The sequence below is a fragment of the Ciconia boyciana genome, chromosome 8 (assembly GCF_034638445.1).
Source record: "Ciconia boyciana chromosome 8, ASM3463844v1, whole genome shotgun sequence".
In the NCBI taxonomy this organism is placed as follows: domain Eukaryota; kingdom Metazoa; phylum Chordata; class Aves; order Ciconiiformes; family Ciconiidae; genus Ciconia; species Ciconia boyciana.
The window spans coordinates 16,123,375-16,137,303 of NC_132941.1; the positions used below are offsets into that span (position 1 = coordinate 16,123,375).

General features: G+C 39.3%; 1 protein-coding gene across 8 annotated transcripts in view; it reads left to right on the forward strand.

The window, feature by feature from the left end:
- The first annotated feature begins 11,301 nt into the window (after positions 1-11,301).
- CGNL1 (cingulin like 1) overlaps positions 11,302-13,929 on the forward strand; it is a 64,658-nt gene continuing 62,030 nt past the window's right edge. For 3 of the 8 annotated variants that reach the window (XM_072869227.1, XM_072869230.1, XM_072869231.1), the window contains exon 1: positions 11,302-11,442. The gene's annotated coding sequence lies outside the window, so the exon portion shown is untranslated. Of the gene's footprint in view, positions 11,443-11,783; positions 12,489-12,552; positions 12,570-13,929 lie in introns of those variants that run through there. The other 5 variants (XM_072869224.1, XM_072869229.1, XM_072869228.1 and 2 more) reach the window with 4 other exon arrangements.

The window sequence follows — 13,929 nt, forward strand, 5'->3', positions numbered from 1 at the left end:
GGCCAGAAGCTAGTAGACTGAGAAAAGAAACTTGTGCATCTGGACAAGCAATAGGATTAGAACAGAGGAGTGCTGATCTGACTTGAAAACTAACAAAATCTGTGAAACAGATCTGATCTTTTGAAAAGCCAGTGCAGACCAGCAGAAATGACAGAGCAGAGAGGCCATGCTGAAAACTCAAAGTGCAAACTGACTGCATCATCAGCAGTCATGGCGACAGGAAAACTCTCTGGATTGACAACAAATACGCCGATCGGGCAAAATAGACTCAGCTGCTTCACAGGTCCACATGCAAACTTGGAGGAAGCTGAAATGCACAGCAGAGCCAGCTGGCTGTTCCTGAGGGTGGGCCTGCTGCCAGGCAGCTGTGACAGGGACAGGGGAAGCCAGACTCAGTAGCCACCCCTTGATGACCTGGGCTACCCTGGGATTGACTGATATTCTTTATTGGGAAGGGAGAAGTTGAATACACTTTGTGCAAATAGCCATAGATTTTGTTAATCATTATTTAAAGATATCTATCCAGTCAGTGTCCCACAGTCTGTTGTTTGTATTGCAAAATAATCAAGAGCAGAAGAACCTCTCAGTAAGAGAACAAGAAAAGGTTTAATTCATTTTTCCCCCAGAGGGAAGTTAGAAATGAAACTCTAAGCAAGAGCTTTGAGACATGGTTATCTTGCCAAAAAGAATCATAGATATTGAGACTGATCCTCTTTGCTGCCAATTTAGAAATTTAGGTTTTTAGCCTCTGCTGTGATTTTTTTTTTTTTTTAAATTTTCTAATGTGATTGTTTATTTTCTAAACATTTAATTCCTCCATTAATTCTCTAGCTTCACATATGGAAAAGTGCATGCCTGGATCTGGCTGATCATACTTTAAGGACACATTTCAAAGACAGGCTAACATTCTGATCACAAAAGAAGACAGTCAGAGCCATTGCATAAGCACAGGTCAGCACCTTTGCAAAATGAGATATTTGTCTTTCTTCAAAGATTAGGGGTATCTCTTCAGTGAAGTGTTAGAAGATACATAAGTGCAAACACTGCCAGCTGCCCCTGCTATTGCAACAAAACTAAACAAATATTTTCATTGTGCTCTGAAAAAGAAACATCACTGATTCCCCTACCACTCATGTTTTGTTATGGGGTGTTAAAAAACAGGCAAGCACAAAATATATATTAGGATGCCATCTCTCCTCACATTCCTGGATTTCGGAAAGGAAAAGATGAGTGTTTCCATATACTGTTTTTTCACTCTAGTGAAAAGAATGAAAATAATTTTCAGTATCCAGAGTGTCTGCACCTGGGACCTAAATGAAGGGAAGTAGGTAAATAGTTCCAAGTAATTAATGTAATGGCTCAGAGAGGCCACAGAAGGAAAGGGGAGTTTCTCCAGTTTAAATGTTTGCATTCGTGCTTTGCCTAAAGCAAAACAAGCTATCTGTCTTCTGGTTTGCATTTTCCCAATGAAAGCTTCCATTTGTCTTATTGTCATTCCAACATGTGCATCATTTACAGCTTTCACTGCTTGAAATACGCAAGTACTGTACAATGCAGGATTTTTTTTCTGAGCTTTTAAGATTTTCTAGAATTGTAGAGTGTGTTTTAAAAAGTGAACTGGTAAAGGCGGATTCAATTTAGAATGTGTTGGGTAATTTTTATAAGTGGCTACAGGTTAGAGGCTTTGGTACTGTGATGCTTTGCTGCGTAGTGGAATCTCCAACCCAGAATGAAGTGCATTGCCTCTTTCCACACTTGGGGGAAAGAGAGTCCACCACAGAAATGAGCAAAGTTGTTAGGTTGCACCTAGATTGGCCATTATTAAAGACTGAAGAAAGGGTGATGGGTCTTGAGTTACATCTGTTTCTGACATTCTGGTCCTTTAATGTGAGCTTTAGAAATGTGAAAATCTACAGAATACGTTTCTGAACTCTCTCCTAGAGTTAGAAATTTATGCCAACCTTTTCTTACAAAACAGAGGAGGAAAAGTATTATCTGTTTTACCTAATAGCTCAGTGAATAGAAGATTAGTGATCAGAGGAAGTCTGCATTCAAGTCTTGACTTTTACTGAGGGTATTAGATTTGCATTTCTAACTTTGCATTTTAAGAACCTCAGTATAAGGGATGTTTAGGTGAGACATTTATAGTTTCTCCTATGGAAGTGAAAACACTGCCCACCAGAAATACTGTGATAGAAAGAGAATTAAGCATGGCTATTTACAAACCTAGGGAGGCCTAGGTTTCTGTTTGTTCAAGTTACTACTTAACACTAAATCCTGAGGAAGGAAAACCCTATGAGACAAGCTCCTTGTCTTCGGCCTATCATTGTGTTCCCCTGCTACATGGCTTGCATCAGAAATATTTTCCACCATCGGACCTCAGGCAGAATCATTCCTTCTATTGAAGATACTTGCCTGATGCGTGAGGATAGTTAATTTTGCCAGCTCTCACAAAGACAGAATTTCATTTGACTATTTGCATGGCGAGCCTGCAGTCACAGTCCCAGGTAACATGAAGTCTCTTTTGTATGATATAGTGTACAAATATGTTAAGGGACACGCCCTAACCTGCAAGCTGATAGAGTGATGAATTTGATGTGGAAACTGGAGATTGGAACAGGCCAAGTTCATCTCATTAGAAGCCAGCAAACATCTGCTAAGTTTGGTCTATGCTTAAAAGATTTCCTAATGTGGTGCTCTTGGCAAAGTCTTCCTAGAATAGATGCTGCTAAAGTTAGCCAAAAAAGCTCAGAAAGCTTCTGCAGACAAAATAAGCTGCACTGACTTCTATGCTCTAAACTGGGCCTACAGTAGAGCTGTTACAAAAGTGCAGTGAAGAGTCACAGCCTTTGTGATACTCTAATAAATATCTTCTCTAGACCTGGTCTGAAATAGGGTTAATCTTATATGATGTCTGAATCTCAAATGAGTGACCTCTGGTGAAAGTCTTATTATCTGAGTCCATGCCTAAGAGTACCTTCTCAGGATAAGTATACAAATCCAGTATAAGAAGCAGAGTAATTGTCATTAGGAAAAGTTTAGATTGGGAAAACTGTGCTTCTGCAGCATGTTTCATCTCCTCCCAGCATAACAACATATTCAAGAGAAAATGTGGTTTTGCTGTTGTAGGTGTATGTTACAGTATAGGGTTTTTTTGACACAGTCACATCAGTCAAAGATCACACCTCATCACATCTAGGACTGACAGAGCAGTGCTGGCAGAAGCCTGTAGCCTAGTCGTGGTTTCACAGGAAAGGTCCTGACCTCAGAAATGTTAACTCTCCTCACACTGCTCTAAAACAGGCTTATTGCAGTTCTGATTATTAAAATAAAATTCTTATCTTTCTGAGGTTTAAAGAGTGTACCCTCTCTGGAAAGGGGTACCATTTCTCAAGCATACAGAATTAACTCAATAATTTCTTGGCTGTACTGAGGGGAACACATAATTTTATACTAAATATATATATATAGTACAGTTGAGAGAAAAATATAGCAGGACAAAGTTTGATTTAGTTTATTGTATCTAGGATTTTTCCCCCTGCTAATTCAGTTAGAGAAATATAAAAAACACATAGCTTGGGAGTATGGTGGAGCAATCGACCAAACTACAGACAAACCAAAGTAAAATAAAGTTAAATCCTTCCCAACAGAATTCTAGATAGCACAATGTGGGAGCATCAACTTCATGTAACTACAGAATTTTTGTGAATATTTCAATGACTTATTTGGAACAATAAGCTCTTATCCAACTCTGAACGACCTTGCAACTAAAAATACACTCTATTTAGTATTTCTTTCAACTTGTTTTAGACAGCATCAATAGTTTTCTCAGAAGATACTATCACTGTTTGGCAGAAACATACTTGCAAAAATAAACTAAATCCCAAAAAAGTTTCCAGGGATGTATTTGGATATAAATGTGGATAGTGACTCTTGCTCATATTCAAAATAAAACACACTAGCTGTACAACAACTTTCTTTGCTAAATATAAACATCTTAACATTGATAGGCTTTACAGAAAGAGAAGCTGATTGCCATATATTACTACCGTCACCAGTATTTTAAGAGCACCCTCTACAGTCACAAAACACTATCTAACCAGGAAAACCTCTTCTACCTAAAGAACACAGTATTAACTGAAAACTGGAATATCAATTTAGTTTATCAGTATAGTGTCAAATCTATATGAACCTATCTCTGTGAGTGCTTTAAGCCCCAGTAAAGATGAGCAGACTTTGCATGAGTACCAAAGATAGAACCTATTTCATCACTGAAGCCCCCATATTTGAGGATTTAAAATACATAAAGTATTTGGGGCTGACTCATAATTAGGCTGTAAACTTCTTAAAACAATGGGTGGTTGTGGGATCTGAAATGGAAACCTAGGAAAAGATAGTGTTTGTTATTTTCAAAAGAAAGCAAGGAATAAACCATGGCAAAGGCCAGGATGAACTAGTTTCCCTGAGTTGATTTCATTTGTTTGTTTGTTCTTGGTTTTAGTTCTTGGAATACTTTTTGTAAGAGTAGTACTAAACAAGTAATTCTTTCACAACTGAAACGGAAAAATTTAAAAAAATTTAATTCACCATGAAATGCTTATTTCCAGATCACTCATTCATTTTCCCTCCCTTTTCCCTGCTCCAGTCTCCAAGTGCTATGTTCAGCCCTAATTATTTTTCCATGTTTAATTTTCAATAACTGTTTATGTCATATTGAAATGAGTAGGATTGACAAAGGCATTTTAAGTTAAACACACGCTTAAGCACTTTTCTGCATCAGTCCTGACAAAACAAACCTATAAACGTTGGAAATTACAATCCTCTAAAACCTATCTTTCTTAACTTGTCTTTCTGGGTCTTGCCTAGATTTGGAAAGACACAGATATTTTCTTAAGTCTTCAGTGCGTTCATACTTAGGATACTGCAGGTGAAGCAGGAGTGATGCTTTACCTTTAAAGCAGAAGGATCAATGTCTTTGTAAGTTGACCCTTAAAGTTTCTTACATGGGACATTACTGAAACGCTTATATCTCTTCTAAAATATTGCTTCACAAAACTATTTAAATTATTTTACCTCACCTGATTAAGAAAAGTGGCTAGAGATAAAAACAATCTTAAGAATATTAAAGATAACCCTTTTTCCCTGGTCTTAATTTTCAAGCTACTCAGATGTATGTTTGTCAAAGGATCAGAACGGTTAAAATGATTGTAGCCACCAGGTGGTGCCATTGCACAACATCAGAAAAGTAATTTTGGCACGTTGCCCAGTATAAGTTAGGAGAAAGAGTTTGGATCAGATACTGCTTTAGACTTCCATAGGCTTGGAAATGTTTCCTTATCTTTGGCCAAAAGTAGGGGGGGAAAAAAAAAGCAATAATTAAGATATCCATGCATGTCTATAAGAAAAAAAAAGTTAATTTTTACATGGAATAGTGATGATTTTATCTCTGTTCCAAAAGTTACCTGGGTCTAAACCCAAGAATATATTTAACATTTCACCTCTCTATTGAAATAATTTTAGTTCAGTGGGAATTAGGAGCCTAAGTTCTTTACTGGATATTGGCCTTAGTTCTCATCAAAGGCACACAAACATTTTTAAGAAAACTGAATGTAAGATGTAATATCTGCAAATCCTCATGTGACTAAAAGGATTAATTGATAGATACATTAAACTAAATAAAACTTTGCCCTGCTATATCTTTAATCAAAAGTACATTTTAAAACCTGAAAATATTAATTTTTTTCTTATGTGCTGTCTTCCTTGGTACAATAGATATGTGTTAAATTGCTTGCATACCCTAAACCAAGATAATCTTTGATATATATTGTAAACAAAAGAAAGCTACTTAAAGGTGAAACAAGATTTGAAATTAATATTTCTGAGAGAGACAGAATATATTCTGTCTCCAGGATGTAATCTTTGCATGCCAATCTTAATTTAGACCTTAATTTTGCAAATATTTATGTGTTAGGTTAAACTTTAAATACATCAAAAATGCTTTCATTTGCTTAGCATTGCACATATGCATGTTATTTCAGGATGAGAGACAGAATTGTTAAATTACTCAGTCTCTCCATTATCTTGCCATGATATATGTTTTTGGTTTCAGCATAGCACATTCTGCATTATTTTTTTGTGATGAAATCTTTTGTCTACTTGGATTGTAAAGCATTTTTTGGTATGGACCTATACGTGCATGGAGCTCTACAATGCCTAGTACAATGTCCTAATCCTGAGGGCGTTATTATATAATAGATAAGAGCAATAGTTCTTAAGAGCCACATGCATAAAGAGGATAGGAACCATTTAATCTACTACATTACTATTTTTGTGATAAATTAATCAATATTTACCTTTGCAATGACTAAAACAAAGCACCCTTTAAGTTTTCTTCAAATAAATACATTGACAATACCAACAAATTACTAACTTTACATATTTGTGCAAAATAGAGACTCAGCCTATGCTACTCCCAAAAAACCAGTTTGTTCCTGCAGCATAGGCACAGCTGAATCCTAGCAGGCTGGACTTGACCAAGAGGAGCTACATAGACCACAGCAGAGCAGATTACAGTTACAATGGTTTCTGGAACTTTAATGTAGATGCAGTTGGTAGTACCTAGGATTTCTGCAGGCTCTTCTTGGAAAAACTTCTTTTGTCATTGCTAGGATTACCTGAATAAGGCTAGTGGGAGCAAGACTGTGTCATTAAGTTGAAGGAAGAAATGTGGATATAGCGAAAAGTTGTCCAAGGAGAAGAATGGGAGATCAGAAAGTCTCGTGGTGGCTAGATATAGAACAGTGTCCAAAATCTTCAACTGAAGTTCATATCAGTACTAATTATTCACTTGATTACTAGACTATATATTATTTGTTAAATGAATATTGAAACTATCATATTATATGTGATCAAACTTTGTGCTGTGTGTATTTTCCCCTCAACAGCTTTTGAAGTCAATGGTATCTTCTCTTCATCTCACCTTGCACCTTTGGATATTGTATCTCACTCTTGATTTCTATGTCCATAAGTAAGATGAATAATTGTACAGTCTTATATTCAGTAGGAAGAGTATTTGTAAACTTGAGCTAACTAAAATGAAATTAAATTCTACAGAAGACAAGTTACAGTTTAAATCTTCATCTCTTAACTTTGTCCTTACCATGGATTAGCTAACATAAAGTAAAAACAGGTATTTTCCCCCATTGAAGACATCTGAAAATATTAATCTCTTGTTCTACAATTTAATCTGTCATTTAATACATTTTATATACCACATCTTATTCTCCTGCAATATAAATATGTTCTTCGGATTCTTCAGGCTTTTTTAGAATATTATTACACACCTCTCCACATTGTATGCTTGGGTAGATAGAGGGAACCCAGTGCTCTGGGTTGTATCAGTAGTACCCTGTGTGTTTGACAGCTGTATATGGGAGAATAGAGGAATGGGAGAACAACAGATGACAAATGTAAAAGATAGGGACTATGCCCAAAAAGAAAAAGGAGAGAGAGAGGAAAAAAGGAAGAAAGAAAGAAAGAAAAGTCTCTGCAAAAAGAGAGGAAAAAACCCAAGAAAGGTAGAAAACAAAGGGCCTCCCTTTCTGGTTAGTTGTCTTTTGAGGAAAAGACAGACATCATACATTAAAAAGCATCTGGTAAGACTGTAAAATTAAATTTCTTCAAATAACCCAAATCCTCCTCTGAAAGTAAATTTACACCACAGTAAATTTAGTATTTAAAATAGAACTGTTTCTTCATGTTCTATGATAGCCAAAGTGGTGTGATTTTTATAAAAGGGTACTTTCTCATGCTCATATAACTCAAAATTACTTTAAGTTTGTTAAAATGGTTGAGATACAGATATAATTTTAGAATCAACTCTGTAAACATTCTGCTTAAGATAAAATGTTTTGAGAAAACAAGTCAGTGAGAATAACAGTAGAGACTAGAAAGAAGACCTGAATTTTGAAAATTGTGTTTCTTGAAATAAGAAAGAAAAATGTCTATTCCATACCTTACTGAATACAGTAATAACAGGGATAATTCTGTTATTTCTTAAGCAACAGACATCTAGTCTTTTATAATAATTTGAGAAAATTCACAATATATATTGTAAAAGATGAGTCAGAAGCAGTGTTTCAAAGTAATTACATACTGTGAGAAAGACCTTTTTTTTAACTTTCCACTGTGATTATTGGATCAGATCTTTTCCGGCAAAGAAATCAGGGGACTATAATAAATTGTCAAAATTCAGTTCAATGTGTAGTTGAATAGAAAGAGATAGAGATGCATCTTGCTAGGAGCCAAGCATAGCACTAATAAACCAAGCTTTCAATACAGTCTGACTCAATGCAAAAGGAGAGCTGAATTTAGGGAGTACTATTCAGTACCCGAGGTGTGCTGGAGTAGCTAGCAGCTGGAATTAATCTACAGCACAAGCTGCTAGGGCATTACTGTTTGTTTGTGCTTTAGCTGCATACTCCATTTTGTATTGTATTTCATAACTGCCTGATAATACGCTGCCTGGACAGAGAGACATTAATCATAGTGTTGAGCCAGTTTTGTAAACAAGGACCAAAGCCTTCACTTAAAGGAGAGGAAGAGAAAAGTAGGTGGATGAGGGGTGGGAAAGGAGATGGTACCCTGCACTGAGATGATATTCTCTGTATGACCTAACTGTATTCAGTACAATTTTAGTTTATTGCTGTGTTTGTATACATTCCTTCAAAAAATTCTTACCTCACTGGACAACCTTGTATTTTTGCAGTATTCCAGCTGGACTATGGCTTTTAGTGAACAAAGTCTTACTGTTTGTAGCATTATTATACGAAGTACTTCTAAAACTCATGTTCAGAATATGCCAAAGATCTGTAAGAAACTGTTTGACAAAATGTTTGATTTAAACTTCAGTTTTCATGAAAATTTAAAGGTTCACATTAAACTTTCCTCAAAGGCTCATTAAGTGTAGGACAGAGCTTTGAGTCAAAATCCAGTCAAAGCTCTCCTTTTTGGTCTGGGATGCTCACAGCCAATATAAGAGTTTTAGCAATTGTGCTGGCCCCACCTTTTTTTTTTTTTTCTTTTTTTTTTCTTTAATACAAGAAATAGAATAAAGAAAAAAAAGAAAGAAAAATGCCTTGGCCTAATTATCATATGAAACAATTTTTCTGAAACTCAATACAGAACAAGAGAACAGTTTTCTAAGCAGTTTAATGCTGAACACGCCAGATAGCAATTGAATTGTCTCCTGAGCTGTTGCCTGATAGGTAATACATCATGAAAAAAATTAATTATAGACTATATAATAATGACTAGTAGTCATCATAGCCTGGTATTTTTAGCAAGAAACGAATCTTTTATGTTTTTTTCTGGTTTGCTTCTAATTGCAATGGAAATGTATTATTGTACAACATCATTGATTAACACCTGTTTTAATTAACCTCTAACAATAACCTGAAAATTATAGGTGTATACAACTCTGTAATGAAGCATTTTGTTTTCTATTAAGTTCAACTCCTTCACACCTTACAAAACTACAATACGAGGCTGAACAAACTGTCAGCATATTTCTTCACATTTTAATTGTAACAAAATACCGCCATATATATGTGTGTCTGTGAGTTCAACTGAAAACTTTGCCACATGGTTCATGTAACTCTGAGAAAAAAAAGTTTAATTACTTTGTTTCTTTTCCATTCCTTGTTTCTCAGTTTTACCAGTTAGAGGGGGTGGGGGGTAAACTTCATGAGCCATCTGAAAACTACAGTGAAAGGGGCTAAGCAAACTATATAAATCTTTTACTTAAACAGCTCCAAGATTAGTCATGGCCCCTGGTTTTGTGAAAAAATGTATATGAAAAGCAAATGTTAAATGGCAAAATATGTAAAAGATCAAGACGGCAACACAAGTTCGGGCTGTTCTGTCCCATGAGCATTTTTCTGACAAGTCAACTTAATACCAAGGGCAGAAAAATCCATACATCTATGACTTTCCTCTCAACAACCATTTTGAGGGAGAATGAATTTAGTACATTATGTAGAGGTGCATTTTTGACAACAGAAGTCTTTATAGCCCCTATCACACCTACTACTTCCATCCTCTCAGCGAAGGAAAACATTGTTAGATGTCTGCAAACACCTCACTAGTTGGCTCTTTAGAGCTGTTTATAATTTGTCCAGTTCCCACAGTTTACAGTTCTTTCTACTGATTAATCATCAGTATGGTATTTTATCACAAGCTATTGCTGTCAGTCGCTATCCATACTCCTCCTGTAGAACAACTCTGTAAGTGGCTTTCATGGCTTATATACTGAATTTTTCCTTCTCAGGTTCACTGCCCTGCATTTCTCTGTTCTAGACATGGACCTATCACATCTTGTGGGTTTTTTTCCCTGTATATTCACTATAACCTTTTTTCTGACAATGCTGCTTGTTTTAGGTGGTTCAAATCTTGAGAACAAATTTCTGAGGATGGAAGAAATTAACTGAGGCCCAGTTCTTGTGAGATGCTTATAGTCACTACAAGTCCTCAGCACCTAGCTTCCCTTTGCACATGGGTCAGGGGAGAGAGACATGCTGCAGTATGGCAGCACTCCAGTTCTCACTATATATGTAGAATATTCTGGAAATCTGCAAACACCTTGTGATATTTCCAGTCTAGCTGAAGATATTGTGAAAATCATCCAAAACGCTGAAGACAGCCTAGGTGTGCCCAGAGGTGCTCATGACGTTGTTCTCTGAGCAGTACAGGCACGCTGCTCTGTTTGCTCCAGACTGCGCGCCGCGGCCCGACTCTTCGCCGCTCCTTCCCTCTTACCTCTACCACACGTTCAAAACCGCGCCTGCCCTGCCCCGTCCTTGTGCTGCCTCAGCTCTTCCCCGCCGCGGCGGGAGACCCGCCAGCCGCCTCCGCACGGCAACGGGCCGCGCTCGCGAGGGAAAACAAACCCGACTGTCAAGTGGCCTCGAGCTGACACTACCCGGGCCCGGGGCTGGGTTTCTTCTTCAGAAGATTTTTCTAGCCACCCCCTTTCGTCCTGGCACCGTTTGCCGCAGCCTGAACAAAGGAGGTGTGGCGTGTTTTTCCCCTCTGTTTGCGATTTATAGGTGTCGAGGGGCTCCAACCTGAGGAGACTCCGCGCGCCCCGCTCCCCCTCTGGGAGCCCAACGGCCGCGAGCGGGGAGGGTACGGGCGGGAAACAGCCGCACTGGCGCGAGGAAGCCCCTCGCTCACCTGAGGGAGCGCCCCCCGCCTGGCTCCTCCCCGGCAGAGCCCGGGCGCGGGCGCGGGCGCGGCCCCGGCGGCTCCGGCACCCCCGCCCCCGCTGGAGGGGGCGGGCAGTCCGCGCTGAGCTCCGGTGGCGAGCACAGCTGGCGGGGCGGCGGTGAGAGCGGCACGAAGTTGACGGGGATCCCGCTCAGAGGGCGAGGCGGCTCGCGACGGGTGAGGAGAGAGCGACAGCGGGTTGCGACGGGAGGTCTGGGAGCCGAGGAGCGGGCACCACGTCGCCCACTTCTCCCTGCCGAGATGGCCGGGGCTGGGCGGGCACAGGGCTGTGGCGCGACCTGACCGGAGCGCGGTGGGCACAAGGGACGTCGCCGTGTGGTGCCGCAGGGGCTGCCGCCCGCGGCGGGACGCCGCGGCTGTGGAGGTGGCTCCCCGCACTGAGGCGCCCTGGGTCGCTGGCTTTCCTTCTCCATCTCGCTCCGTTAAACACGCTCCTTTCCAAAGGCCAAGGACGCCGAGTCCTCCCGGGTGTGAGTAGAGAACAACACGGCTCTCCCTGCACGACCAGCTGGTAACGCGCGGGGAGGCTGGCGGAGCGCCGGCCGTGCCGGGGCAGGCCTTCCCCCCGAGCGCTCCTCGGGGCTGCGCTGGCGAGCGGCGGCTGTGCCGAACGGCGGAGAGGGGAGCGCTGCCAGCGGGCCGCGGAGGGGAGAGGGAGTTGCCGGGAAAACAGACTCCCATAAGACCTGATTATTTCTTGGTTTTCACTCGCGGCTGTAAAGCGTGGGGGCTCTTTTCCCCGAGTGCGTGTACCGGCCGCGGCTGCCCCGGAGCGATGGTTGCGGTGCCGCTGCCGGCCTTTGGTTTCAGGTGAACTCGCGCTGTCCGGGACGGGCGGGGCTGTTGGCCGCTGAGGGCCGGGAACCCTGGGCGGGCCGGCGGGGAGCCCCCCGCGGGTCGCCGAGACCGCGGTGCGTCGGTGCGCCGCGGCCGCCTGCCCGCACGCATTCCTCCGGGGATTCCTGGCATTCCTGAGCCGAGGGCACTCTGACTTCTTCATCTCCCTTTTGTTCCACGAATTAGCCTATTTTTGCGAAAGGGTGTGTCTACATTGTGTGTGTTCTTTTTCATGGGAAAACCTTAGAATGGCAGTTCAGCCATTTGTTCTTCTTCCCAATTAACTTTGCATCTGATATAATTTATATCCCTCCCATATGATGACAACTTTATGGGGAGATCAGTGCTGCGATAAAACTTTTGTGGTGAGTTTGGATTAGCATCTGCAGTTGATGGAAGAATAGTTCTTACAGCTTTTCTCTTTCTCCTGTTTTTCTCTTTAGCATGTAAGTATTTTTTAAAAAATCACTGCAATGTAGTTTGAATAATTATCAAAGTAGAAATAGTGGAAACCTATCCTTGAAAGTTGTTTTATTTATCTGAACATCTACTCTGCGTTTAACTTGCGCGCATTCATATAAAATGAATCCTGTAGATGAATCGGAAACCCCCTAGGATAAAACGATTTGTGGTATACCCATATGAATTTGATAGATTCAGTGTCTGACACTTTTTGTGACAACTCACTGTCACATGTCTCATAGTTAAGGATCTCCTCATAGAGCTGGTTTTAACAGAACTTTAAAACTTTTATAAAAATATAATTAAAGTGGCAAAACCAAACTGCTGATTACTTTTTTAAGGTGCTTTGTAAGAACTTGTTTGACTAGCAATTATATTTTCTAGAAATGTCATTGTCATTGAATTGTCTCATTTTTTTCTCATGTTAGACCCAGAATAAATTCGCTTCTGCTCACAGTGAAGCCAGATGTGGTTACTGATGATTAATATAAAAGTATACCAAGTTGCTATAAGGTTGTTTGTGTTTTTTTTTTTAAATAATTAGAGTGTTAGTTTGAACTCAGGTCTTTTCTTTTGGGAAAAGGTTATAAATGGAAATGAAAACTTTTCATACAGTATTGGAATGTACCGTTAGTGTAGTAAGCAGCATGTTTTACAAAGGAGATGCAGAAGTTTGTCATGTTATGAAAGGCAATTATACTGCTTTTTATTGTATGTTATTCTTTTTGAGACATAGTCAGCTATAATTTTTAAACAGGAAACTCTGTAAAATTAGAAAGCAATATTTCTAATTTTTATTACTAAGCAATATTTCTAATTTTATTATATTTTCTTAAGATATTAAGATAATTTTTCACATAAGAGAAGATAATTGTTATTAGTAGAAAAGTTTTTCAGTTTAATATTCAGATATATTTTTTTTAAACTTGATATGAGCTAAACAAAAAAATGCAGTGCTTCAAATGAAGTATCTTATAAAGGGACTGATATTTTTACATGTATGTATTTACAATTTAGAGGTGTTTTTGAAACGTATTAATAATTGGAAAAGAATTCCTAGTTGGTTTACAGACACCTTGAATTGCAGCTGACATTAACTGTTTCTAAATCCCACTTCATTGCAAATACACACTAGAAAGGATTATTTTAGCAAATGTCAGTAATGGAAAGGACAGTAATGGAAAGGGACGGCTTATCATAGCTAACTTCTTTGATTACAGAATTTGTGGTGATATTCCAAAGAGCCTGTCTTCTCCATGGGTGTATCAAACAACTATTTTTATTCTCAGTATCTGACTTAGGTTTAAAAGCAAAACACAACTAATAAATGGGATGACTGCTTAG